Below are 26,186 nucleotides of genomic sequence, written 5' to 3'. Positions count from 1 at the left end.
GAGGAAACCAGATCTGAAAGAGACACGTGCATCCCAATGTTCATCGCAGCACTGTTTATAGTAGCCAGGACATGGAAGCAACCTAGATGCCCATCAGCAGACGAATCGATAAGGAAGCTGTGGTACATATACACCATGGAATATTACTCAGCCGTTAAAAAGAATTCATTTGAATCAGTCCTAATGAGATGGATGAAACTGGAGCCCATTATACAGAGTGAAGTAAGCCAGAAAGATAAAGACCATTACAGTATACTAACACACATATATATGGAATTTAGAAAGATGGTAATGATAACCCTATATGCAAAACAGAAAAAGAGACACAGATGTACAGAACAGACTTTTGGACTCTGTGGGAGAAGGTGAGGGTGGGATGTTTTGAGAGAACAGCATGTATATTATCTATAGTGAAACAGATCACCAGCCCAGGTGGGATGCATGAGACAAGTGCTCTGGGCTGGTGCACTGGGAAGACCCAGAAGGATCGGGTGGAGAGGGAGGTGGGAGGGGGGATCGGGATGGGGAATACATGTAACTCCATGGCTGATTCATGTCAATGTATGACAAAACCCACTACAATATTGTAAAGTAATTAGCCTCCAACTAATAAAAATAAATGAAAAAAAAAACCCATATATTTACAAGGCTTTTCATCGTGGGACAGAACTTTCCGAGAGATCATTTCAAGGATGATTATTTAGAGCCTGCTCACTACCAGGATGTGCCAAGGTGTAATAAACAAATTACACCTGTTTGTGCAGGATCCATTGTGAGGTAGCCAGAAAAGGATCTGCTGACTCGACTGAGGAAGTTAAGGGAAGACTTCAGGGAGAGGGTGAAGAAGGATCTGCAACTTTAAGGATGCAGCCAAATGTCCAGGTGGACTGGAGACAACAGAATGTGGTGGGGAAGGGTAGGGAGAAGTCATCCAGGCAAAGGAGGAAACAAGATGTGGCCAAAAGAGCAGAAAGGGGACAGCATAGTAGGTTGGGGGAGTCTCTTTGTAATGATGGGAGTGAAAAGTGTGGAAAACACAGGAGATCAATTTGGAGGAGCAGGCAGACGCTGGATCAGGCATGTTAAAGTGCTTTACTTGTTTGTCAGGCAGTGGGGAGCCGTCAGAGCGTTGTGAATAGGGGAATAGAGCAAAGCTGCTGCATAGGGTTGTAGGGGTGCACGGGGTGCACAGTGGTGGGCTGTGTTAGTGAGTGGTGGAGCTTCTTACTTTTGCAAATATGACTCTGGTGGTTGTAGGGAGGACCCAGTGTGTGGCATATGGAGCAGAGAGGAGGAAGAACAAAAATAGGGCGGCTAGTTAGAGAGCAGTTGGAACAAGCTGGGCAAGAGTGGACAAAGGCATGGACTGAGTCAGTTCTGGGAATGGGGAGAAGGGGAGAAGCTAGAGGAACTGAGAGAGTAGAATTGATTTGACTTGGTGGCTAGTTGTGAGGTTTGAGGAACAGCGTGGGAGATTAGGTCAATTGCAGGTTTCCTGTTAAAGTGATGAGGCAGGGAGAGATAAAAGACCTGGAATGGAGGACGGAGAGGAAATTTGGGGTTCAGTTTTGGATATGTGGTTTCTTCATTCAGGGAGAGCTGACCCATAGGTCTAGAGCTGGGAAGAAGTGAATATTATTTCTTACAGTCATCTGTGGCCCCCATCAAACAATTCCTGGCATGCAAGTTCTTTCCTTCAATGACTTTTATGGGTTATCCTGATCACTCAGAAAATCTAGCCTAGATGGAGCCCACACTTAGTATAAAATTACCTTTTGAACTTGCCCTTGAATAGAGGTGTCTTCCCCCTTCACACTTTCCTTACTCGATGATGGAGAGAAAAAGGAAAAAAAAAAAAAGTGTTTTTCATTCCTTGCAGCCCAAAAGAATGCAAACTGTCTCTGTAACTCAGAGAAGCAATTGTGAAAACTTGTTCACTGCAAATTTGATTTTGTCAGTTTAGCTGTGTAAATCACAACAACAATAAAGATGTGTAAATCAAAACAAAATTATTATATGTTGCAACGTGGTATAAAATGGATTCCACTGATAATGGGTCACTTACTGGGTAACACTAATTTCTGAGTTATTCCGCATAAATGATTTTTGGGGTAACTGAGGTTTCAGCACTTTTAGAGCTTGATTGTTTTTTCCCTCTTACCAATCTAACCATTTTAGATGGAAAGCTTTTCAAAAAGATTATTTATCTTCCTGACTCCTGAACCTGGAGATAATTGCATCTTTTCCTGATGTTTCAAGATTATCCGTATAATAGCATTAGTTATTTTAATTTGTTCTATATAGTGTTGCCTCAAGGGCTTCTAAACTGTGGCAGGTCTGTTTGTCCTCGCATTAAATTGGGCACAGATTGTTCTGCCTCTTAATTTGCAATGTCTGGTTTTCTAATCTTTCCATATATCCCCTCTCTGTTAGCTGCCATTTCTTTTTTTTTTTTTTTTGAGGTGTAGTTGCCTTACAATGTTGTGTTAGTTCCTGCTGTACCACAAAGTGAATCAGCTGTATGTATACATATATCCCCTCCCTCTTGTGCCTCCCTCCCACCCCTCATAGCTGCCATTTCTTTTTTTTTTTCTTATTTATTATTTTTTTAATTTATTTTTTAGCTGCCATTTCTTGCTGCTGTTATTTTAACTGTTTCTACCAGCCAGCAGTTACTGCCTAATCCTCTAATCTCCCTCCTTCATTGCCCATTCTGATGTGTTATGAGCTAAGAAATGAGAGAACCACACGTGTTAGTGTTGTTTGCAAAATATGAGTAAACAGACTATGAGTAGGGTTGTGGGGATTCTGCTTCTATTAATACTAATGTATATGGACTTTAATATGATCTCTTCTGGTTGCATAAAAGCTTTTTTTTTTAAAGATTGAAGTATACTTGACTTAAAATATTAGTTTCAAGAGTACAACATAGTGATTCAGTATTTTTATAAATTATTCTGCATACAAAGTTATTACAAAATATTGGTTGTGTTCCCCATGCTGTATTTCTTTTATTCCTAGTACTTTGCACCTCTCAATCCCCTTCCCCATCTTGCTCCTCCTTCCTTCCCACTCCCCCTGGTAACCCCTAGTTTACCTAGTATCTATATCTGTGTGTCTATTTCTGTTCCTAAAAGCTTTTTGGTTTTTTTTCCTAGTTCTTACTTGTGTCCTGGAGGGTTGAGGCTGTTAAATCAGTTATGACTGAAACCTGTGTTTTCTTACAAATTGAGCTATTACAATTTGTGAAATTGTAATAGTTTACTCTCTTATAAAGGAAACAGATAAATGTATTAATAATCCATCAGAAAATTGAGATTCATTTTATCCATTACATTTCTCGGGCATGCCTGCAAGTGCTTGGCACCAGGAGGTATTTCAATCTTAGGAGTTGCTCCCAAGGATTGAAAGCAAAAGTCCCTCTATGGTATCTTCTCAACCAAGCAATCTCTGAAGGCTCAATAAAAAACCTGCTCCTCACCTGCCCCAGCACAGAAGCAGAGGTCAGCCCCCTAAGAGAGATACCTCCTGTCTGATCCAGGTCTTATTCTGAACCCAGCAAGAGGCCGTCCTCTCATTTCTTTTTCACCCAAGTCCACCCCTCATTGTGTATGCATGGTGAATGTAAGGCTTTGACTGGCTTCTTGTTCATTTCAGCACTGGGAAGGTGACAGTGAGCAAAGCCCTAAGAGAAGGTAGGATGTCACCAGAGGGGTCTGAGGGAGTGTTCTCGGCAGAGGGGACAATCAATGTAAAAGCCTTGAGATGGCAAAGTACTGACAAATTCAAGGAATGGGAAGAGAAGCAGTGTGGCAGAAGTTGTGTGTGTGTGTGTGTGTGTGTGTGTGTGTGTGTGTGACAGAGACAGACAGAGATAAAGCCAAAGAAGTAACAGGTCTGGATCATAAAAGGCATGGTAAGGATCTTGGCTTTTACTCTGAGTCACATGAGGAGCCATAGGCAGGTTCTGAGCAAAGGAGAGACTTACCTCGTATCCAGAAAAAGTTCACCAATTAGGAGGCTGTGAAGATTGATGATGGTGGCTTGAACCAGAGAGGTAACGATGGAGGTGGTGAGAGTCTGGGTATATTTTGAAAGTAGACCCAAAATTATTTGCTCATGGTTTGGATATGGGCCCTGAGAGCAAGAGATGCATCAAGGATGACTGAGAATTTGGACCTGAGCAAGCAGATGGAAGGAATTGTCATCAATGGAGATGCCTGTAGGTGGAGCAGGGTGTGGTGAAATCATGAGGATTGTAAGTTTGCTTTGAGGGGGAATTCCCTGGTGGTCCAGTGGTTAGGACTCAATGCTTTCACTGCTATAGGTCCAGGTTCAATCCCTGGTCTGAGAACTGAGGTCCCATGAGCCATGTGGCACAGCCCCAAAAAGAGTTTGGTTTAAGACCTAATAACTTTGAGGTGTCTATTCAGTGTCCATGCAGAGTTGTTGAGTTGGCAAATGGATATAGAAATCTGGTCTTCAGGGAAGGGAGCTGGCTTGGGGATATAAACTTGGGAGTCATCAGCCTCGTAGGTGGTATTTAAAGCCTGATGAATGAGTCTAGAGAGGAGATCAGTGAGAAGGGACAGTTGTTTGTTTCCCTCAATAAAGACTTGGGGATGACCTTTTCCCCAGGTCTTATTTAATAGAGCACAAGTGGAAGCCGTGCTCCAAAGAGACAAGTCATTTTTGTGGTTCGTTGTTCAAATGTTTGCACTGTTCGATTTGCTCACAGGACACTTTGACTCACGTTCCTTTGCTCAGAGTCTGGAACCAAAATAATCTATTCCTGGAGGTAAAGAAGTCTGAGTGAAGGCAGAAGGAGAAGGGGGCGACAGAGGATGAGATGGTTAGATAGCATCACCAACTCAATGGACATGAATTTGAGCAAACTCTGGGAAACAGTGGAGGACAGAGGAGCCTGGCATGCTACAGTCCATGGATCACAACTCTCACAGTCCTAAGAGTCAGACATGACTTAGTGACTTGACAACAACAAAGAAGAGGTCTAGGAGAGCTCTCCAAAGAGAGAAACTACAACTTCAGTGCTAAGCGAGCCTTAATCTTTATGGGCATGAGAAATACTCAGTTTAGTCATTTGCGACTTAAATTCCTGCGGCAGATGAATTCCTTCCTATATTATTCTTTCTTCAGTAGAAATACTAAGCAGCCACTATTGCTTTCCAATTGAGAAGACCTTTATCAGTTACCTCCATCATTTTCAATTCATGGTATAATTGTTTAAAAAAAACAATCATATGTTAATGGAAAGGCTTCCCTGTTAGCTCAGATGGTAAAGTATCCACGTGCAATGCAGGAGACCTGGGTTCAGTCCCTGGTTTGGGAAGATCGCGTGGAGTAGGGCATGGCAACTCACTCCAGTATTCTTGCCTGGAGAATCCCATGGACAGAGGAGCCTGGCGGGCTACAGTCTATGGGGTCAAAAGCAGTCGAACACGACTGAGCGATTAAGCACGTGTACATGAACATGTTAATGAAAAAATAAAAAGCTGATGGCATATTGGAAAGAAGGAGCAATTTATGCTTGTATGCTTTTATACTTTTATATATTGTATACTTTTATACAATAAAGTTTGGGGCTTTATAAAATAGTTGAATTAGCAAATATAGTGACATTTTAATATGCTGAAATTTACTTTGAAAGGTAATTATCTCCTTTCTGACTTAAAAATATTTACCAGTGATATTGCTGCCTTTGCCAGGAAGAAGTTAAGTTGTCTGGTTCACCCTGCAGATGCTGGGAAACCAGACTTATTAATAGCACTTATAATTTATATTTGTGTATTCATCTCTGGAAAATTATGAGCCAGCAAGTTGACAGATATGTCTGCACCGTTTTCAGATAATTTTTGTATTAATCTGAAAAGGGAAGGTGGAAAAAGTTTTGTTAGCAAGAAGGCAGATGGGAAAAACAGGATCCCTTCTAGTTTTTTTTTTTTTTAAACAGCTTTAAGAAATATAGCGCTAAGTCGTGTCCAACTCTTGTGATCCCATGAACTGTAGCCTGCCAGGCTCCTCTGTCCATGGGATTCTCCAGGCAAGAATACTGGAGTGGGTTGCCATTTCCTTCTCCAGGAGAACTTACTGACCCAGGAATTGAACCCAGGTCTCCCGCATTACAGGCAGATGCTTTACCAACTGAACTATGCGGGAAGCCCACATGCCATACAATTAACCCACTTAAAGTATACATTTCAGTAGGTTTTAGTATAATCACAGTCATGCATTCATTACCACAAGTTTAAAACATTCCCATCACCCCCAAAAGAAACCTTCATGCCCATTAGCCATGACCCCTCATTTCCTCCCACTGGCCCTTCCCACCAGCCCCTGGCAGCCCCTCATATCCTTTCTATCTTTAAAGATGTGCCTATTGTGGATATTTCAGATAAATAGAATATATGATCTTTTGTGTCTGGCTTCTTTCACTTAACATAATGTTCTCAAGTTTTATCCATATTGTAGCATGTGCCAGTATTCATTCTTCTATCTGACTGCATATTTTAATTATCGGTTCTTCAGTTGATGGGCATTTGAATTATTTCCATCTTTATCTATTATGAATAATGTTACTATGAATATTTTTATACAAGTTTCTGTGTGGACATGTTTTCACTTCTCGAGTATATATGGAGGAGTGTATTTGCTAGGTCATAGAGTCACTGTTGAGTTTAATCATTGAGGAACTCCCTGACTTCCAAAGCAGCTGTAACATTTCATTCCTATCATCATTGTAGGAGGGTTCCATTTTCTCCACATCCTTCTGAGGACTTGTTTGATTCCAGCCATTCTAGTGGATGTGAAGTGGTTTCACATTGTGGTTTTGATTTGCATTTCCCGAATGGCTAGTGAAACTGAGGACATTTTCATGTGTTTATTGGCCACTTGTGTGCTGTATCGTTTTGGGATAAATGTGCAGATTCTTGGTCCATTTTTAAATTGGGCTATTTCAGTGAAAACAGTGAAAACACTGTTTAGTTGTGTTCTTTATGTAGTCTGAATTCAAGGATCCTTATCAAATATTAATTTGCAAATATTTTCTCCTGTTCTGTGAATTATCTTTCATTTAATTGATGGTTTCATTTGAAGCACAAGCCTTTTTAACTTTGGAGTCAAATTTACCTATTTCTCTCTTTTTTAAAATTTTTTAAAAAATTGAGATATAATCAACATATTAGTTTCATGTATATGATATAATGATTCAATAGTTGTATATTTGGAAATGATTACCTAAGTAAGCCTAATTAACATCCATCACCACACTTTGATGTGCTCTGTTAGCAACTTTCAAATATGCAGTAAAGTGTTTTTAACTATAGTCACTCTGCTGTACATTACATCCTCATGACTTATTTATTTCATAACTTACAGTTTGCACCTTTTGACTTCCTTCACCCATGTCTCCCACCCCCATTCCATCTCCCACCTCTGGCAACCATCAGTCTGTTCGCTTTTTTTTTTTTTTTTAAGATTCCACATATAAGTGAAATCATTATTTGATATTTGTCTTTCTCTGTCTAACTTACTTCACTTAGCATAATACCCTCAAATCAATCTATGCTGTCTCAAATGGCAAGATTTCCTTCTTTTCTATGGCTGAATGATATTCCATTGTACGTGTATACCATAGCTTCTTTATCTGTTTATCCATTAATGGACACTTAGGTTTTTTTCTGTCTTGGCTATTTGTAAATAATGTTGCAATGAACATGAGGGTGCATACATCTTTTTGAGTTGTTGTTTTCATTTTCTTTGGATAAATACCCAGAAGTGGAATTGCTGGATCATATGGCAGTTTCATTTTTAATTAATTGTTTTAAAGTTTTGGTTGCGCTGGGTCTTCATTGCTTCAAGAAGGCTTTCTCTACTTGTAGAGAGTGGGGGCTACTCTATAGATGTGGTGTACGGGCTTAGTTGCTCCTCAGCATGTGGAATCTTCCTCTACCAGGGATCAAACCTGTATTCCCTACATTGGCACATGGATTCCTATCCACTGTACCACCAGGGAAGTTTTCATTTTTAATTTTTTGAGGAACATCTATCCTGTTTTCCGTAGTGACTGCACCAATTTACATTAACACAAGGGTTCCTTTTTCTCCTCATCCACTCCAACATTTGTTATTTCTTCTCTTTTTGATAATAGCTATTCTTACAAGGTGTGAGGTGATATCTCACTGTGGTTTCGATTTACATTTTCCTTATGACTAGTGATGTTAAGCATCTTTTCTTGTATGTACCTGTTGACTTGTTTTTTTCTCTTCTCTTCTGTGCTTTTGGTGTCGGTGTTGGAGAAGACTCTTGAGAGTCCCTTGGACTGCAAGGAGATCCAACCAGTCCCTCCTAAAGGAGATCAGTCCTGGGTGTTCATTGGAAGGACTGATGTTGAAACTGAAACTCCAATACTTTGGCCACCTCATGCGAAGAGTTGACTCATTGGAAAAGACCCTAATGCTGGGAAGGATTGGGGGCAGGAGGAGAAGGGGACGACAGAGGATAAGATGGCTGGATGGCATCACTGACTCGATGGATGTGGGTTTGGGTAGACTCCGGGAGTTGGTGATGGACAGGGAGGCCTGCCGTGCTGCGATTCATGGGGTCGCAAAGAGTCAGACACGACTGAGTGACTGAACTGAACTGATCCTTAGGCAGGTTCCCAAGACAGTCACAGCTCTAGCTGTTATACTAGGAAAGTGTGCAGTCTCTGTTGTCAAAGTTTCAGTTTGCTTCAGCACGTTAATCTGATTTATATTATTATTAATTTTTTAGTTGAAGTATAATTGATGTACAACATTATATAAGTTACAGTTGGACTTCCCTGGTGGCTCTGTGGTGAAGAATCTGCCTGTCAATGGAGGAGACATGGGTTCGATCCCCGATCTGGGACGATCCCACATACTGTGGAGCAGCTAAGCCTGAGTGCCATAACTATTGAGCCTGTGCTCTAGAACCTGGGAAGCTGAACTACTCAGCACATGTGCCACAACTACTGAAGTTGGCACAGCCTAGAGCCCATGTTCTGAAACAAGAGAAGCCATTGCAATGAGAAGCCTGGGCACTGCAGCTAGAGAGTAACCCCTGCTCACCACAGCTACACAAAAAGCCTGCCCAGCAATGAAGACACAGCAAAAATAAATAAATAAAATTATAAGAACAAGAATTATAGGTTATAATTATATAATATTTCGATTCACAATTTTTAAAAGTATTTCATTTATAATTATTATAGAATACTGACTCTATTCCCTGTGTTGTATGATATATCCTTGTTGCTTATCTTATCCATAATAGTTTGTTCCTCTTGATCCCCTAAGCCTATATTGCCCCTCCCCCTTTCTCTCTCCCGACTGGTAACCATTAGTTGGCTCTCTATATCTGTGGGTCTGTTTCTTTTATTATATTCACTAGTTTGTGTATCTTTTAGATTCTACATATAAGCGATACCATACAGTATGGTACTGACACACAAAAAAAGACACATAGACAATGGAACAGAATTCAGAGCCCAGAAATAAGCTCATGCACCTATGATCAATTAATCTATGACAAAGGAGACAAGAATATGCAATGGAGAAAAGACAGTCTTTTCAATAAGTGGTGCTGAGAAACTGGACAGCTATCTATAAAAGAATGAAATTAGAATATTCTCTAACACTATATACAAAGATAAACTCAAAATGGATTAAAAACCTAAATGTAAGAAAAAAAACCATAAAACTCCTAGAGAAAAACATCGGTAGAATACTCTTTGACATAAATCATAGCAATATTTTTTTGGATGTCTCCTAAAGTAAAGGAAATAAAAGCAAAATTAAACAAATGGGACCTAATTAAACTTAAAAGCTTTTGCACAGCAAAACAAAAAGGCAACCTACAAAATGGGAGAAAACATTTGCAAGTCATATAACCGATAAGGGGTTAATATCAAAAATACGTTGAGTTGGTCAAAAGGTTCATTTGAGTTTTTCCATAGCATCTTACGGAAAACCCAAATGAACCTTTTGGCCAACCTAATATAAATAGCTCATACAACTCAACATAAAAAAAAGCAAACAAACAAACAACCCAACAATCCCACTACTGGGCTTATACCCTGAGGAAACCATAATTGAGAAAGATACATGTACCCAATGTTCATTGCAGCACTATTTACAATAGCTAGGACATGGAAGCAACATGGATGTCTATCAAGAGATGAATAGATAAAGAAGTTGTGGTATATATGCACACTGGAATATTACTCAACTATAAAAAGGAATGCATTTGAGTCTGTTCTAATGAGGTGGATGAACCCAGAGCCTATTATACAGAATGAAGTAAGTCAGAAAGAGAAAGACAAATACCATATATTAATGCATGTATATGGACTCTAGAAAGGTGATACTGATGAACCTATCTGCAGGGCAGTAGTGGAGGCGCAGTCATAGAGAACAGACTTGGGGACACAGTGGAGGTGGAGGGGGTGGAGTGAATTGAGAGAGTAACTTTGAAACAAATACTTTACCATATGTAAAATTAAATAGCCAGGGGAAATTTTCTGTATATCTCAGGGAACTCAAACAGGGGCTCTGTAACAACCTAGAGGAGTGGGATGGGGAGGGAGGTGGGCGGGAGGTTCAATAGGGAGGGGACATATGTATACCTATGGCTCATTCATGTTAATATACAGCAGAAACCAACACAATATTGTAAAGCAGTTATCCTCCAGTTAAAAATAAATAATAAAAAAATGAACAACCTGATTAAAAAGTGGGCAGAAGACTCGAATAGACATTTTTAAAAAGAGGATGTGCAGATGGCCAACAGGAACATAAACAGATGCTCAGCATTGCTAATCACCAGAGAAATGCAAATCAAAACAACAATGAAGTATCATCTCACTCCTGTCGAAGTGGCTATTGTCAAAAAGACCACGAATAACAAATGTTAGTGAGGATGTGGAGTACTGTGGAAAACAGTATGGAGGTTTCTTGAAAAACTAAAAATTAAAAAAAAAAAAAAAAAGAATTACTATATGACCTAGCAATTCAACCCCTGGGTGTATATCCAAAGGAAGCAAAAACACTAATTAGAAAACATACATGCACCCTCGGTGTTCATAGCAGCATTATTTACAATAGCCAAGACATGGAAGCAAGTGTCAACAGATGAATGGATCAGGAAGAATATGTGGTACACACATACAGACATACACACACTGGAATATTACTCAGTCATAAAAAAAGAATGAAATTTTGCTATTTGCAGCAAAGTGGATGGACCTGAAGGGTATTATGCTAAGTGAAATAAGAGAAAGAAATTGTCTTTGGTTTTTAAGTTATTTATAAGCAGTCAGTTTGGATGTGTGGACATTTTTTATGGATATAGATACATAAATTCAACATGTGTAGATCACCTCCTGTGTGCTAGACATTGTTGGGGTATTTCAGTGAACAAAACACAAAAATCCCTGCCCTCAAGGAGCTTATTTCTAAATAAATGGTGAGAAAAACAAAGAATCCATGTATGGGATTTCCCTGGTAGTCCAGTGGCTAAGACTCTGCACTCTCAATGCAGGGGGCTTGGGTTCGATCCCTAGTCAGGGAACTAGATGCTTCTTGCTGCAACTAAAAAAAGATCTCACATGCCACATCCAAGACCTCATTCAGCCAAATAAATAAGTAAATAGTTGTGTTTTTTTTTTAAAGAGCTAACTTAAAAAAAAATAGAATCCATCTATATCTAAGCATTTTACCAAATTGTAATCTTCCCCCTTATGTTGAACTGTGACTTGCATTTGAATGCATTTGCTTAAAAATGATTTCATTATAAAATGTGTGATACACACAGGAGTACAGGAAATATAAGATATATAAAATCATGTTGTTATTTTTTTTCCTTTCATAGAAGACAGGCTTCTACACACCCAGGCTTCAAGGCACTGGGTTCTCTGTTCATCAAACCTTCACTGGTACTCCTGTGCCACTGTTAGTGAAGTTGAAGAATTAGCTGCTCAATATGCAGCCTGAAGACAAGAAAAACCATAGGAAGTTATTTTAAATAATATTTCCCTTACTTAAACTGAAATGGTGTGATTATGTATTCTTAGAGTCTTTGATGACACTGAAAAGTTATGTGTGTATTTGCAGGACATCTTTGTGTTAGTACGTGCCAGCCTGATCACGTGATTAGTCACAGTGCAAAAAGCAGCTGCCCTGGTCTTCTTTGCCATTTTGTACTTGTCAGTTTCCAAAAGAGGGTCAGTTTTGCTTCCTTCCATTAACACTTTCCAAGGACCATTGACAGATGTTGTGTGTTCTGTTGCGTGCCTTATAAGCTAAAGTAAGTCATCGTAATTGGATTTACCATTGCAGATGCTATGTATTTCAAAATTAGATTTTATGAACCTAAGAAGAGATGAATAGCCATGGAATAGGAGATCTGGCACTTAGTCATATGCCTACGTGATATTGTGAGTTCTGACATTAGTGGGTCGTCTTGTCTTATCTTATAATTTATACTTTAATAGCTGCTTTTGAAAGGCCTGATGTTATAATAAAATTTTTAAAAAGAGGCTGACATTAATATTTACCTGTTACTAAGCCACTGTGTTTAGAGTTATCTAGTGGTGGCTGTGACTGTGGTGGTTGGGGACTGTGATTTGATTTTTTTTTTTCATTTATTTTTATTAGTTGGAGGCTAATTACTTTACAATATTGTAGTGGTTTTTGTCATACATTGATATGAATCAGCCATGGATTTACATGGGCCTCTGATCTGATTTTAAGCTCATGTTCTAACCTGTCCCTGATCACTTGTACTGTGGATACTTGAATGAGTATGATTTTGATGAATAAAGTGATGGCCCTTTGATTTACATTCTTTTTTCCCCAAAAATTTCTCTTGCTAAGAAATAATCTGGAACAGTCAAAATTGTGTGATGAAGAGGTTTTTTTTTAAACCTGTGCTTTCAGAACTACTCACGGAAGCTAATTCTCAGAGACATTTATTTTCATGACAGGTAATGTATAGTTTTGAAGATGATGTAGAATTGTATAAAACATATATGAAAATGTATATAATATATGTACTCATGGCCAATTTAAAGAGCCCTTTACCAGAGTTCTGACATTTAGCAAAGATCTTGTCAATTTTTATGGAGTGTAAATTTTAAAAGGCACATGATCAAGTCACAAAAGAACGTTCACAGTGGAGAAGAGTAAATAAAGGCTCTACGCTGCAGTTTTTAACATTTTCTTATCAGTGTGAGCCTCTTCGTATTGCCTATCGACTTTACAAGTGATTTGGTTTTTTTTTTAATTGGAGTATAATTGCTTTACAATGTTGTGTTAGTTTCTGCTATACAACAAAGTGAATAAGACACACACACACACACACACACTCATTCCCCTCGCTTTTGAGCCTCCCTCCCTACAAGTGATTTGAAAGATGCTAGAATGAACTTTCAAAATCAGCCATTTTAATTACATGCTTATTATTTTCAGTTCTCTGGACTAGACGCATATGCAGAAACATGTAAACTTTGGTGTTGACAAAAGTTACAGAAATGAATGTCTCCCCTTCATTTATCTCATCCATGACAGGATGAGGGAGCTGGCCACCGCTTCCTCCCCTCCTTGGAAGTAGGTCAGAGACCATCGACCTTGGTATAATTTTGAGTCATGACTGCAAACTGAAAATGCTGAAAATGAACACCAGGAGGTATTCAGCATAGGTTAGGCCACAAAACGTTTTTTTTCCTGCCATTTTTTAGACACGATCTATTTCATCAGTTTAGTACTCCACGTCGTTTGTGCGCTCATGCTGTCCTGGGCTCAATGCTATTGTAACACTTCGTACTCTGAGCTGTCACTGCATTCTCCCAGGTGACGAGCCCCTGAGGCAGGCCAGCGAGTGACTGATTTTGTGTGCTCCCCATCACTGCACAGGGCCTGGCAAAAGATGGGAGTCTAACAAAAGTTTGTTGAAAGAAGAAATACACAGATGATGAGAGTGGCTGGTGCCTGAATGAAGAAGACACCTAAGTGATTTTGCAATGTGGATTCCTCATTTGTATTCCCATTTTCTCCTTCCAGCCTCTCATTCCTTCCTTCCCTTTCCTGGCTTCCCTTAGAAATCCACTTCATGCTACTAGGGGTTGGTATAACCCAACGATCTGTACTTTTCTGGGTGTGATCGCTTAGGAGTGACTATGATTTGAACTTAATGCCTTTTTACAGGGTGTCAAATTCAAAACCAGACAGATCCATCTCCTGACCCTAAATGTGGTCCTAAAGTGAATTGCTTGAGGAAATTGGATCCCAAAGATTATAGGTGGGGAATTTTGAAGTGTGTCCATTTCCATTGGAGATCAGAGAAGTCCAACTAAAAGAATTGTGGACTAACTGACATGACAGCTGTGGACTGAGCAAAACTTCTTTTTGAAAGGACTGTCTTATCTTGTTTTTGACTTTAGAGGAATTAAGGTGATTGGCAATGGAAAGAATGATAGCATGTGGAATTCCTTAAAAGTTTACTGACTTAAATAATTTTGTCTATGTTACATATAATTAAAAAGCCCCTTTATACTTTGTGCTAAAATAAAATTTTTGTTTAAGTGTTGGAAATAAAAGATTATCTTACTGTCCTTGAAATTTGCATTTCACACTTTACAAATGTCTTGGAAGATCTTTTCAAATGTTTATTGACCATTCCTATTTTCTTTTCTGTGAAATGCTTGTTCCTGTTATTTTTGTTGTTGTTGTTCCTGTTATTTTGTTTTCCATTTTTCTGTCATGTTGTTTGTCTCTTTTTAAAATTGACTTACAATCTTTTATATATCCTTGATATTATTTGTCACATATGTATTGCAGTGTCTGCTTCTAATTTGTCTTATCATCACTTTCTTTGTGATGTCTTTTGATGAAAGAAAACTTTATGTTTAGTATAGCCTAAATTATCAGTCTTTTTCTTTAAGCTTTGTGTTTCTTATGTCCTGTTTAGAAACCTCTATCCTACCCAAAGATTATACACATTTTCTCTGATCTGATTCCCAATGCTGTAGGCTTTGAATCTCCATCAATGCATGACCATTAAAACCAGGTTTTAAGTCACCTGTGATTTGGCAGCTGCCCTGGGGCAACTACTATTCTCTGTTGGCTTCTCTCAGGATATTTGCCCTTATAATGGTTTTGGCCTTTGAAGATTTCCTTGTCTTTCCTGCCAACTGAGCCATGCATTAGAAATAATTTAATTTTGTTTTTTCCACTACGTTTTTATGTTTTGCAGCAGGAAGATTTTTGAGGATTTTTAGTCCCCCCATGAGACCAATAAAGAAAACTCCTCCCTGTTTTTCAAAGTCGAAAGTTCCATTTTTATATTCAAAGATGATGCTATCTCAGAGTTTTCCTTGTATACAAAACCTTAGATATGGATAAGGAACCATGACCTACTCCCCTATTTGCAGATGAACTGAAAGATGGGAGTGGTATTCTGGCCAGGAATAGCTGTGGCCGTTTGGGGAGGGGTGGGAATGAAACTCTTTGCAGAACCATAATGCTAACCCAGTTATTATCTGCCACTGCCTGAATGCTCACTTGTACAGTAAACCTTTTAAATTGTAATCTTATTTTTTTCTTTCCTCTGTAACAATGGCCAACGTGTATTGAGTAATTACCATATATTAGACACTATTCCAAGTCTTTATATATTAACGACTTTACTTATTACAATAACACAATGAAATAGCTACTGTCATTTTCCTCCATTTTACCAATAAAGGAAATTGAGACACTGAGACTATAAGCAGCTTGTCCTTGGTGATACAGCTTGTAAGTGGTAGAGCTGGAATTGGAATATAGACAGTCTGCCTTTGAAGCATGCACTCAAAAGTACTGTGCCATATTAACTCTATAAGAAATATTTGTGTGTATGAAAATATCAGCATTTTATATTTCTACATCACCCAAGATAACAATGAAATATAAGCACTGTGTGAACTTACTGATTGTGTGATGTCATTTATGCACAACCTTCATCTTTTAAAAAAAAAATCCCTTTATTGTTATTATTATTTTGCTTAGTCGCTCAGTGGTGTCTGACTCTCTGCGATCCCGTGGACTGTAGCCCTCCAGTCTCTTCTGTCCATGAAATTCTCCAGGCAAGAATACTGGAGTGGGTTGCCACTTCCTTCTCCAGGGCATCTTCCCGACCCAGGGATCAAACCTAGGTCTCCTGCATTGCAAGCGAATTCTTTACCATCTGAGCCACCAGGGAGGCCCCACAACCTTCATCTTTTTTCCTTAACACACATTTTCAAAGGTTGAACCCACTTCTATTTGTTTTTCCATGTTCAAATTCCTTTGGAAGGAGAGGTAATAAAAGGGCATCCTTTGCTCAGATGAATCAGATGAACATTTTTCTTACAAACAATGATTCTTTCCTTGATTTATTATTTTGTAACAACTTTATTACAATACACTTAACATACCATGGCCTTCACTGGTGGCTCAGCTGGTAAAGAATCTGCATGCAATGTGGGAGACCTGGGTTTGATCCCTGGTTTGGGAAGATCCCCTGGAGAAGGGAACGGCTACCCACTCCAGTAACCTCGCCTGGAGTGTTCCATGGACTGTATAGTCCATAGGGTTGCAAAGAGACACGACGAAGTGACTTTCACTTGACTAACATACCATACATATAATGTACCCATTTAAAGTGTTAAATTCAATGTTTTTAGCACATTCAGAATTGTGTCACCATCACTGAAACCAATGCTGGGGCATTTCATTATTATTAAAAGAAACCCTATACCCTTTGGCTAGGATCCTCCCAGTTTCTCCATTCCCCAGCTCTAAGCAACCACTTTAAGAAACCAAGATTTCAAATCCTGAAAGATGATGCTGTGAAAGTGCTGCACTCAATATGCCAGCAAATTTGAAAAACTCAGCAGTGGCCACAGGTCTGGAAAAGGTCAGTTTTCATTCCAATCCCAAAGAAAGGCAATGTCAAAGAATGCTCAAACTACCCAACAGTTGCACTCATCTCACACGCTAGTAAAATAATGCTTAAAATTCTCCAAGCCAGGCTTCAGCAATATGTGAACCGTGAGCTTCCAGATGTTCAAGTTGGTTTTAGAAAAGGCAGAGGAACCAGAGATCAAATTGCCAACATCCGCTGGATCATCAAAAAAGCAAGAGAGTTCCAGAAAAACATCTATTTCTGCTTTATTGACTATGCCAAAGCCTTTGACTGTGTGGATCACAAACTGTGGAAACTTCTGAAAGAGATGGGAATACCAGACCATCTGACCTGCATACAGATTTCTCAAGAGGCAGGTAAGTTGGCCTGGTATTCCCATCTGTTTAAGAATTTTCACAGTTTGTTGTGATCCACACAGTCAAAGGCTTTAGTGTAATCAGTGAAGCAGAAGTAGATGTTTTTCTGGCATTCCCTTGCTTTTTCTATGATCCAACGGATGTTGCAGTTTGATCTCTGGTTCCTTTGCCTTTAAATCTAGCTTGAACATCTGGAACTTCTTCAGTTCACGTACTGTTGAAGCCTAGCTTGAAGGATTTCGAATATTTGCTAGCATGTGAAATGAGTGCAGTTGTACAGTAATTTGAACATTCTTTGTCATTGCCCTTCTTTGGGATTGGAAGGAAAACTGACCTTTTCTCAGTCCTGTGGCCATTGCTGAGTTTCCCAAATTTGTTGGCATATTGAGTGCAACACTTTAACAGCATCATCTTTTAGGATTTTAAGTAGCTCAGCTGGAATATACTATAATAATATACTATACTTGCTGAACTTGCTTATTAATACTAAAATGCTTTATTGTTTTTGTGTCTCTGTGTGTGAATTCCTTATTATTTTCTACATTCAGGTAATTTGCAAATAGAGATAGTTTTACTTCTTCCTTTGGGGAAGTGACTGTGTGTTGGGTATCACCAAGACCACTCCAAGTTTAATCACTTTCTAGGCAGAATCACAGGACTCAAGCTTAATGTTGTGCTCATAGCTGGTGTTTATTACAACAAACAGATACAAAGCAAAATCAGCAAGAGGAAAGGCACACAATATAAAGTCAGGAGAAAACCAGGCACAAGCTTTCAAGGGTTCTTTTCCAAGTGGAGTCACAAAGAATGTGCTTAAATAGTTCCCCCAGCAACAAGTTGTGACACATATGAAATGTTGCCAATCAGGGACTCTCTTTAGAGGCTTCTTGCAAGGTTGATAGTGGTGGGTAGTGACATAGGCACTCTATCACTAGCAGGTACCAACATTTCCTTGCTCCCTAAAGGAAAGCAGGTGTTTAGCATAATCTGCATTGTTTACTTCCTGAGTCAGAGTTCCCAGATGCCAGCCAAAGGCTTACTTTGCAATTCGGCCTTTCTAAGGATAAGCAGTGGAGGCCTGCTATGTTAACTCTTTCTGTACTGACTTCTAATGCTACAGGAATTCTTTTTTTTTTTTCCCAGAAAGTTTTAAAAAATTATTTTAAAAATTTAATAGCTGAGTAATATTCCATTGTGTGTATGTACCATAGCTTCCTTATCCATTCGTCTGCTGATGGGCATCTAGGTTGCTTCCATGTCCTGGCTATTATAAACAGTGCTGCGATGAACATTGGGGTGCACGTGTCTCTTTCAGATCTGTTTTCCTTGGTGTTTATGCCCAGGAGTGGGATTCATGTCAATGTATGGCAAGAACCACTACAATATTGTAAAGTAATTAGCCTCCAACTAATAAAAATAAATGAAAAAAACCCCACCTATCAAAAAAAAGATAAAAAAATAAAAATTTAATACAGTTTCTCTATTTACATCTATTACAAAATATTGGATATATTCTCCATGTTGTACAGTACATCCTTGAGCCTATCCTACACCCAATAGTTTGTACCTCCAACTTCCCCACCCCTATATTGCCTCTCTCCCCCATAGCCACTAGTTTGTTCTCAAAGTCTGTATTTCTGCTTCTTTTTTGTTGTAGACACTAGTTCATTGTATTTTTTAATTTTTCTTGTATTTTCTAGATTCCACATATAAGTGATATCATATAGCATATGTCTTTGTCTGACTTATTTCACTTAGCATTACCCTCCAAGTCTATCCATGTTGCTGCAAATGGCAAAAATCTCATTTTTAATGGATGAGTAATATTTCATTTTATATTTCATTTTACACACACACACACAAATCACATCTTCTTTATCCATTCATCTGTTGATGGACATTTAGGTTGCTTCCATACCTTGGCAATTGCAAGTAAGGCTGCTGTGGTCTTTGGGGCTTCTAAGGTGGCACTAGTGGTAAAGAACCCACCTGCCAATGCAGGAAACATAAGAGACTTGGGTTCGATCCCTGGATCGGGAAGATCCCCTGGAGGAGGAAATGGCAACCCACTCCAGTATTCTTCCTGGAGAATTCCATGGACAGAGGAGCCTGGTGGACTATGGTCCATAGGGTCACAAAGAATCAGGCACAACTGAGGCAACTTAACACACACACATAAACATTGGGGTACATGTATGTTTTCTAATTAGTGTTTTAGTTTCTTTTGGATATACACCTAGGAGTGGAATTGCTGGGTCACATGGTAGTCCTTTTTTCTTTTTTAATTTTCATTTTTTGAGAAACCTCCATACAGTTTTCCACAGTGGCTGCACCAATTTACCAATTTACCTTCTTACCAACAGTGCACGAGGGTTCCCATTTTTCCACGTCCTCACCAACATTTGTTATTTGTGTTCTTTTTGATTATGGCCATTTTGACAGGTGTAGGTGGTATCTCACTGTGGTTTTGTTTTGCATTTTACAGGATTCCATTTTGAAGTGATGAAAATGTTCTGGAGTTAAATAGAGGTGATGACACAATGGGGGAAAGTGAGGGTGGGATGAACTGAGAGAGTAGCATTGACGTATATACACTACCATGTGTAAAATAGATAGCTGGTGGGAAGCTGCTCTGTGGCGCAGGGAGCTCAGCTTGGTGCTCTGTGATGATCTAGAGGGGTGGGATGGGGTGGGGTAGGAGGGAGGCTCAAGAGGGAAGTGATGTATGTATACTTATAAGTGATTCATGCTGTTGTACAGCAGAAACCAACACAGCATTGTAAAGCAATTATTCTCCAATTAAAAAAAAATAATAATAGCAGTGATGGTTGCAAAATTTTTTAAATGTACTAAAATATACCGAATTGTACACTTTAAAAGGATGAATTTTTGGTATGTGAATGATAGTTCAATAAATATAAATAAATATATAATAAAAAAAGTGATTCTTTTCAGGCTCATAGGGAATATTGACCACCTTAACACATTTAAAAGAGTATAAATCAAATGATGGCTGTTCTTAGACCACAGTGGAATTAAACCAGAAACCAATATCAGAAAGATAACTGGAAAATTCTAAAATACATGGATATAAAGCAACATGCCTCTAAATAACACATGGGTCAATGAAGAAATCTCAAAGCAATTTTAGAAAAAAATTTTTTTTTTGAAGTGTTAATTTTTTTTATTATTATTATTTTTTTTTCCAGTGGGTTTGTCATACATTGATATGAATCAGCCATGGATTTACATGTATTCCCAATCCCGATCCCCCCTCCCACCTCCCTCTCCACCCGATTCCTCTGGGTCTTCCCAGTGCACCAGGCCCGAGCACTTGTCTCATGCATCCCACCTGGGCTGGTGATCTGTTTCACCATAGATAGTATACATGCTGTTCTTTTGAAATATCCCACCCTCACCTTCTCCCACAGAGTTCAAAAGTCTGTTCTGTATTTCTGTGTCTCTTTTTCTGTTTTGCATATAGGGTTATCGTTATCACCTTTCTAAATTCCATATATATGTGTTAGTATGCTGTAATGTTCTTTATCTTTCTGGCTTACTTCACTCTGTATAATGGGCTCCAGCTTCATCCATCTCATTAGGACTGGTTCAAATGAATTCTTTTTAATGGCTGAGTAATATTCCATGGTGTATATGTACCACAGCTTCCTTATCCATTCATCTGCTGATGGGTAGAAAAATATTTTGAATTAAATGAAAATGAAAACACAACTTATCAAAAAAGGAAAATAGAATGGATAAATAAAAACTGGTACAGCTAGGGAATGGAATATCATTCAGTGCTAAAAAAAAATTAGCTATCAAGCCATGAAAAGACATAGAGGAACCTAAAATGCATATTGCTAAGTGAAAGAAACCAATCTGAAAGGACTACATATTGTATGATTCCAACAATAAGATAAAGAACATTGCAGCATACTAACACATATATATGGAATTTAGAAAGATGGTAATGATAACCCTATATGCAAAACAGAAAAAGAGACACAGATGTACAGAACAGACTTTTGGACTCTGTGGGAGAAGGCGAGGGTGGGATGTTTCGAGAGAACAGCATCGAAACATGTATATTATCTATAGTGAAACAGATCACCAGCCCAGGTGGGATGCATGAGACAAGTGCTCGGGCCTGGTGCACTGGGAAGACCCAGAGGGATTGGGTAGAGAGGGAGGTGGGAGGGGGGATAGGGATGGGGAATACATGTAAATCCATGGCTGATTCATGTCAATGTATGACAAAACCCACTACAATATTGTAAAGTAATTAGCCTCCAACTAATCAAAATAAATGAAAAAAAAAAAGACATGCTGGTAAAGGCAAAGCTATGTAGACAATTTAAAAAACCCAGTGATTGCCATGGGTTGTGTGTGGGAAAGATGAATAGGTGGAACACAGAGGAATTTTAGGGCAGTGAAAATACTCTGTGTGATACCATAATGATGGATACATGTCATTATACTTTTGTCCAAACCTATAGAACTTACATCACCAAAAGTGAACCCTAATGCAAACAATGGACTTTGGGAGACAATGATGTGTCAGTGAAGGTTCATCAGTTGTAATAAATGTACTTTTCTGATGAGTGATGTTGATTACGGGGGCTATGCATATGTAGGGGCAGGGCGTATATAGGAGATTGCTGTACTTACCCTTCAATTATGCTGTTAACCTTAAAACTGCTCTTAAAAAAGTGAACATGATCATTACCAAAAAAAAGTGAAAAATATACCAAAACAATTTTTATGGCTCAGAGGAAAAGCCCTGTTACACTGAAGTTAGTTTTTTTAGTTTTTGTTTGTTAATTATATAGTTGACATCATACCGGATAAACAGTTTTGTAAAAAATTGCAGTATAATTGATTTACAATGTTCTGTTAGTTTCTGGTGTAAGGCAAAGTGATTCAGATATACAAATATATACATACTCTTTTTCATATTCTTTTCTATTATAGTTATCACAAGATATTAAATATAGTTCCCTGTACTATACAGTGGGTCCTTGTTTTTATATTTTTTATAGATTCTTTTTTTTAATTGATTAATTACAAGGAGTTTTGGAATTAATTTTTTTAATTTTATTTCTTCATTTTATTATTTATTTTTGGCAGTGCTGGATCTTTGTTACTTTGCATGGGCTTTTTCTAGGTGGGGTGAGGGCATCAAATTCTCTTTAGTTGCCATGCTCAGGCTTCTCATTGTGGTGGCTTCTCTTGTGGAACACGGGCTCTAGAGTGCAGGCTCAATAGTTGTGGTGCACTTGCCTCACAGCATGTGGAATCTTCCGGAGATCAAAGCCATGTCCCTTCCATCGGCAGGTGGATTCCTATCCACTGTGCCACCAGGGAAGTCTGGGAATTAATTTTTTTAATTTCCTGTTTTTCCTTTTACGACTTTAACTGATTTGTTCTAAGGTCCTTAAGATTGGGTTTGGGGTAGAAGAATGAAAAAGAGTCAAATGTGAGATTTCAAAATGTTAACTTTTGAAAAAAAAATGGGCATCTTAGTACTCAGGCCAGGTTTTCTTTGGAGTTTATACTACAGGAGAGAGGGCCTTGGACTTCCTTTCCCTTTTCCTTCCTGCACGTTTTGTTGCACAAGCACTTATCAACAACCTGAGTCTTGGGGCGTCTTGAGGTTATACCCGGAGTTGGTAGTTGACTCGAGACTCCACCAGTTTCTCCAGCCCCACCACTGTGTTGTAGGTGTTGCCTGCTTGGAAAATACCTTTGTGCTAAGGCAGAGATCCTGGATCAGAGGCGTTCCAGAAGCTTGCTCTCCACTGGAGGCTTGGAAAAGTTCTCTACTTTTTGTTTCCAGTCTTACTGTCTGGCTTTAGTTAGATTATCCCATTCTCTGAACTCAACCCATATCAGGGCATATACAGTCTCTGATGCCTTCACCTACTCCTGCATTGGTGCCTCATTTCTTTTACTTGGAATGTCCTTTTTCATTCCCCTGTCTGTGTATTTGAATCCCACCCAGTTTTCCAGGCTCAGCTCAGATGTCACCTCATCTATGAAATCCTCCTTTTTCTTTTTTTTTTTCTTCCTTTTTCTTAATCTCTCAATTTCAATGCAATAATTTCTCCCCTTCCTTTACCCTATATTGTGTATTTCTATTATAGCACATACTGTACTACATATTATGGCCAGTTGTTTAGATGTTGTATCTTCTGTTAATTTTTAGGCTTGTGGTGAGACACTCTTTCATATTCCAATTGGCCACAGCACCTAGCAGGAGGAACAAATAAAAACCCAGTAGATGTTTGGTGAGTTGAATAAAATAGATTGGAGGATGTTGTGAGCAGAGGGGTTTAGCAAGAATCTTGGTTTTCCTTTGTTAGTGCAGGATTATGTGAGTCTTTTATTCTGTACCTATATGGCAGAACAAAGTACTGCATAGTTTGTTCTACCGTAGTCTAATGGGAATTCATTTTGTGATGGTTTCAGAATTACCCGTTTATTTGTTCCACCTTTTAAAGCATAACACTTGTCAAGACAGCACTTGAATTTGTTGCATGTTTGAAGTCATTACTGTTTACAGATGGTATAGTGTATCTGATGTTTATATTGAAAGGGAAGAATTAGACTCATAGACTCCCATCTGCCTTGCAACAGGATTTAGGACTCAAAACAAAACCAAGTTTTATTTGAGTCGGGAACATCAGCAATAGTGAGCCTTCAAAAAGAATTTCAGTCTGTAAAAATAATGGCATTTCTGGCAAAAGACTGTTTTATAAACATTCTTGATATGGTTTGGGATGAAACTCTTCCTGGAAGAAAATGTGAGGTTAATAAACCATATCTAGCTAGTAATTTGCATTAGAGCTGATTGTATTCTTCTGCCTGTCTGAAGGTTAGGGAACCAAATGGATGACACTGTGAAAACTTCTGAATCTTCTACTAGGGTCTGAACAGTGCCTGTGCCTAGCAATTGCTCTGTGTGAATTTCTTACATAAATAAGTGCATGTATGGGAGCCTCTCTGAGCCTGTTACTTCATCTGTACAGTGAGGGTTTTAATATCCGTCTTGGAGGATTGTTGTAAGATCAGAGAAAATGCATACAAAGTACTTTATGCATACTTGGAAAGTACTGTGTATTAGTCGCTCAGTCGTGTTAGGCGCTTTGCGACCCTATTGACTGTAATCTGTCAGGTTTCCTCTGTCCATGTGGTTCCTGGTGTCTCAGATGATAAACATTCTGCCTGTCAAGCAGGAGACGTGGGTTCGATCCCTGGATCGGGAAGATCCTCTGGAGAAGGAAATAGCAAGCCGTTCCAGTATTCTTACCTGGGAAATCCCATGAAACCTGGCAAGTACTAGGTGCTCAGTAAATAGCTACTTTTAATCATTCACAGCTCTTTTCCCCTCTGTTTTCATATTGGTGGTGGCAAAGAGATTATAACTTTCTGGTTGACATTTCCTTTATTTCCTTTTCTATTTTAATTTGTGTCCCATTTTAAAACATTTTTTATTGAAGTATATTTGCTTTAACAATGTTGTGTTACTTTCTGCTACACAGCAAAGTGAATCAGCTATCAGTCAGTTCAGTCACTCAGTTGTGTCCAACTCTCTGTGACCCCATGGACTGCAGCACTCCAGGCTTCCCTGTCCATCACCAACTCCCAGAGGTTGCTCAAACTTATGTCCATTGAGTCGGTGATGCCATCCAACCATCTCATCCTCTGTCGTCCCCTTCTCCTCCCACCTTCAATCTTTCCCAGCATCAGGGTCTTTTCAAATGAGTCAGCTCTTCCCATCAGGGGGCCAAAGTATTGGAGTTTCAGCTTCAACATCAGTCCTTCCAATGAATATTCAGGACTGATTTCCTTTAGGATGGACTGGTTTGATCTCCTTGCAGTCCAAGGGACTCTCCAGAGTCTTCTCCAGCACCACAATTCAAAAGCATCAATTCTTCAGTGCTCAGCTTTCTTTATAGTTCAACTCTCACATCCATACATGACTACTAGACATATATGCCCTGTTTTTGCGATCTTATTTTTCAGAAAAGATAGAGCAGAGTTATTTGCTCTCTTAAGCAGTTAATATTTGCCCTGGTTCTCTGGTGCTTGTACAGAATGGCATATATATGCAGCATGGTTCAGGACTCATATTTTTCTATGGGATAGGAACAGAACCCCCAGGGACGGGATAAATGTACACGAGAGCATGTCACTAGGAAGTAAAGCTCAACGGCTGGAATTATAGCTGTTATACACCAGAGTCGGGAGTAAAAACGCTTTCTATCAAATGAGAATGCTTGTAGATATCAAATAAACCATCATTTCCCCTATAAGAGTCATTAATAAACTCAGTAGAATTTAAATGCCTTGGAATGGTAGCACATATTCAGTTCATGGAGGCATAGACTCTTGGAGAAGTAGGATACGAAAGATCATTTACTCAAATCCACCTACATGCTCCACTGTTCTCTCTAGTCTCCTTTCTACAGAGTTGCTTGGCCTTTGTTTCAATGCTGTTAGTGATGGGAAAGGGCTTCTCTAGCTACCACGGCAGTCATTTCATCTATAGGGTGTTCTGACTTTTAAAACAAGTGCTTCTTTACATGGAGTTGGTGTAGCTCTCTGTTGCTTTCTGTTTGTCTTCTCTTTTACTCTGAAGGGAAAAAACTAACAACTAACCAATTAACCAACCAACTATCCAACCAACCAACCAAAGAAGTACCTGAATGAATAGGTTTGGGAAACACTGCATACATAGCCCATACCCAAGGAGGAATTGCATGCTGTGTGTTTGTGTTTCCTGGGGAATGTTGCAGTATGCTTAAACCCCAGTAGTTCACAAAATTTTTTGATTGTGAATCTTTA

At 38.9% G+C, this 26,186-nt stretch overlaps 1 protein-coding gene and 1 non-coding gene across 6 annotated transcripts in view; both read left to right on the top strand.

The window, feature by feature from the left end:
- The window catches only part of MCF2 (MCF.2 cell line derived transforming sequence), a 121,436-nt gene that overhangs the window by 3,564 nt on the left and 91,686 nt on the right, over positions 1 to 26,186 (top strand). The window lies entirely within an intron of this gene.
- Positions 11,535 to 11,607, top strand: TRNAE-CUC. The gene has a single exon. It is a non-coding gene; the product is annotated as a tRNA-Glu (tRNA).

The sequence above is a fragment of the Cervus elaphus genome, chromosome X (genome assembly GCF_910594005.1).
Source record: "Cervus elaphus chromosome X, mCerEla1.1, whole genome shotgun sequence".
Taxonomy (NCBI): domain Eukaryota; kingdom Metazoa; phylum Chordata; class Mammalia; order Artiodactyla; family Cervidae; genus Cervus; species Cervus elaphus.
Note: the sequence above shows the minus strand (reverse complement) of the source record. Positions and strands in the feature narration are given on the sequence as shown.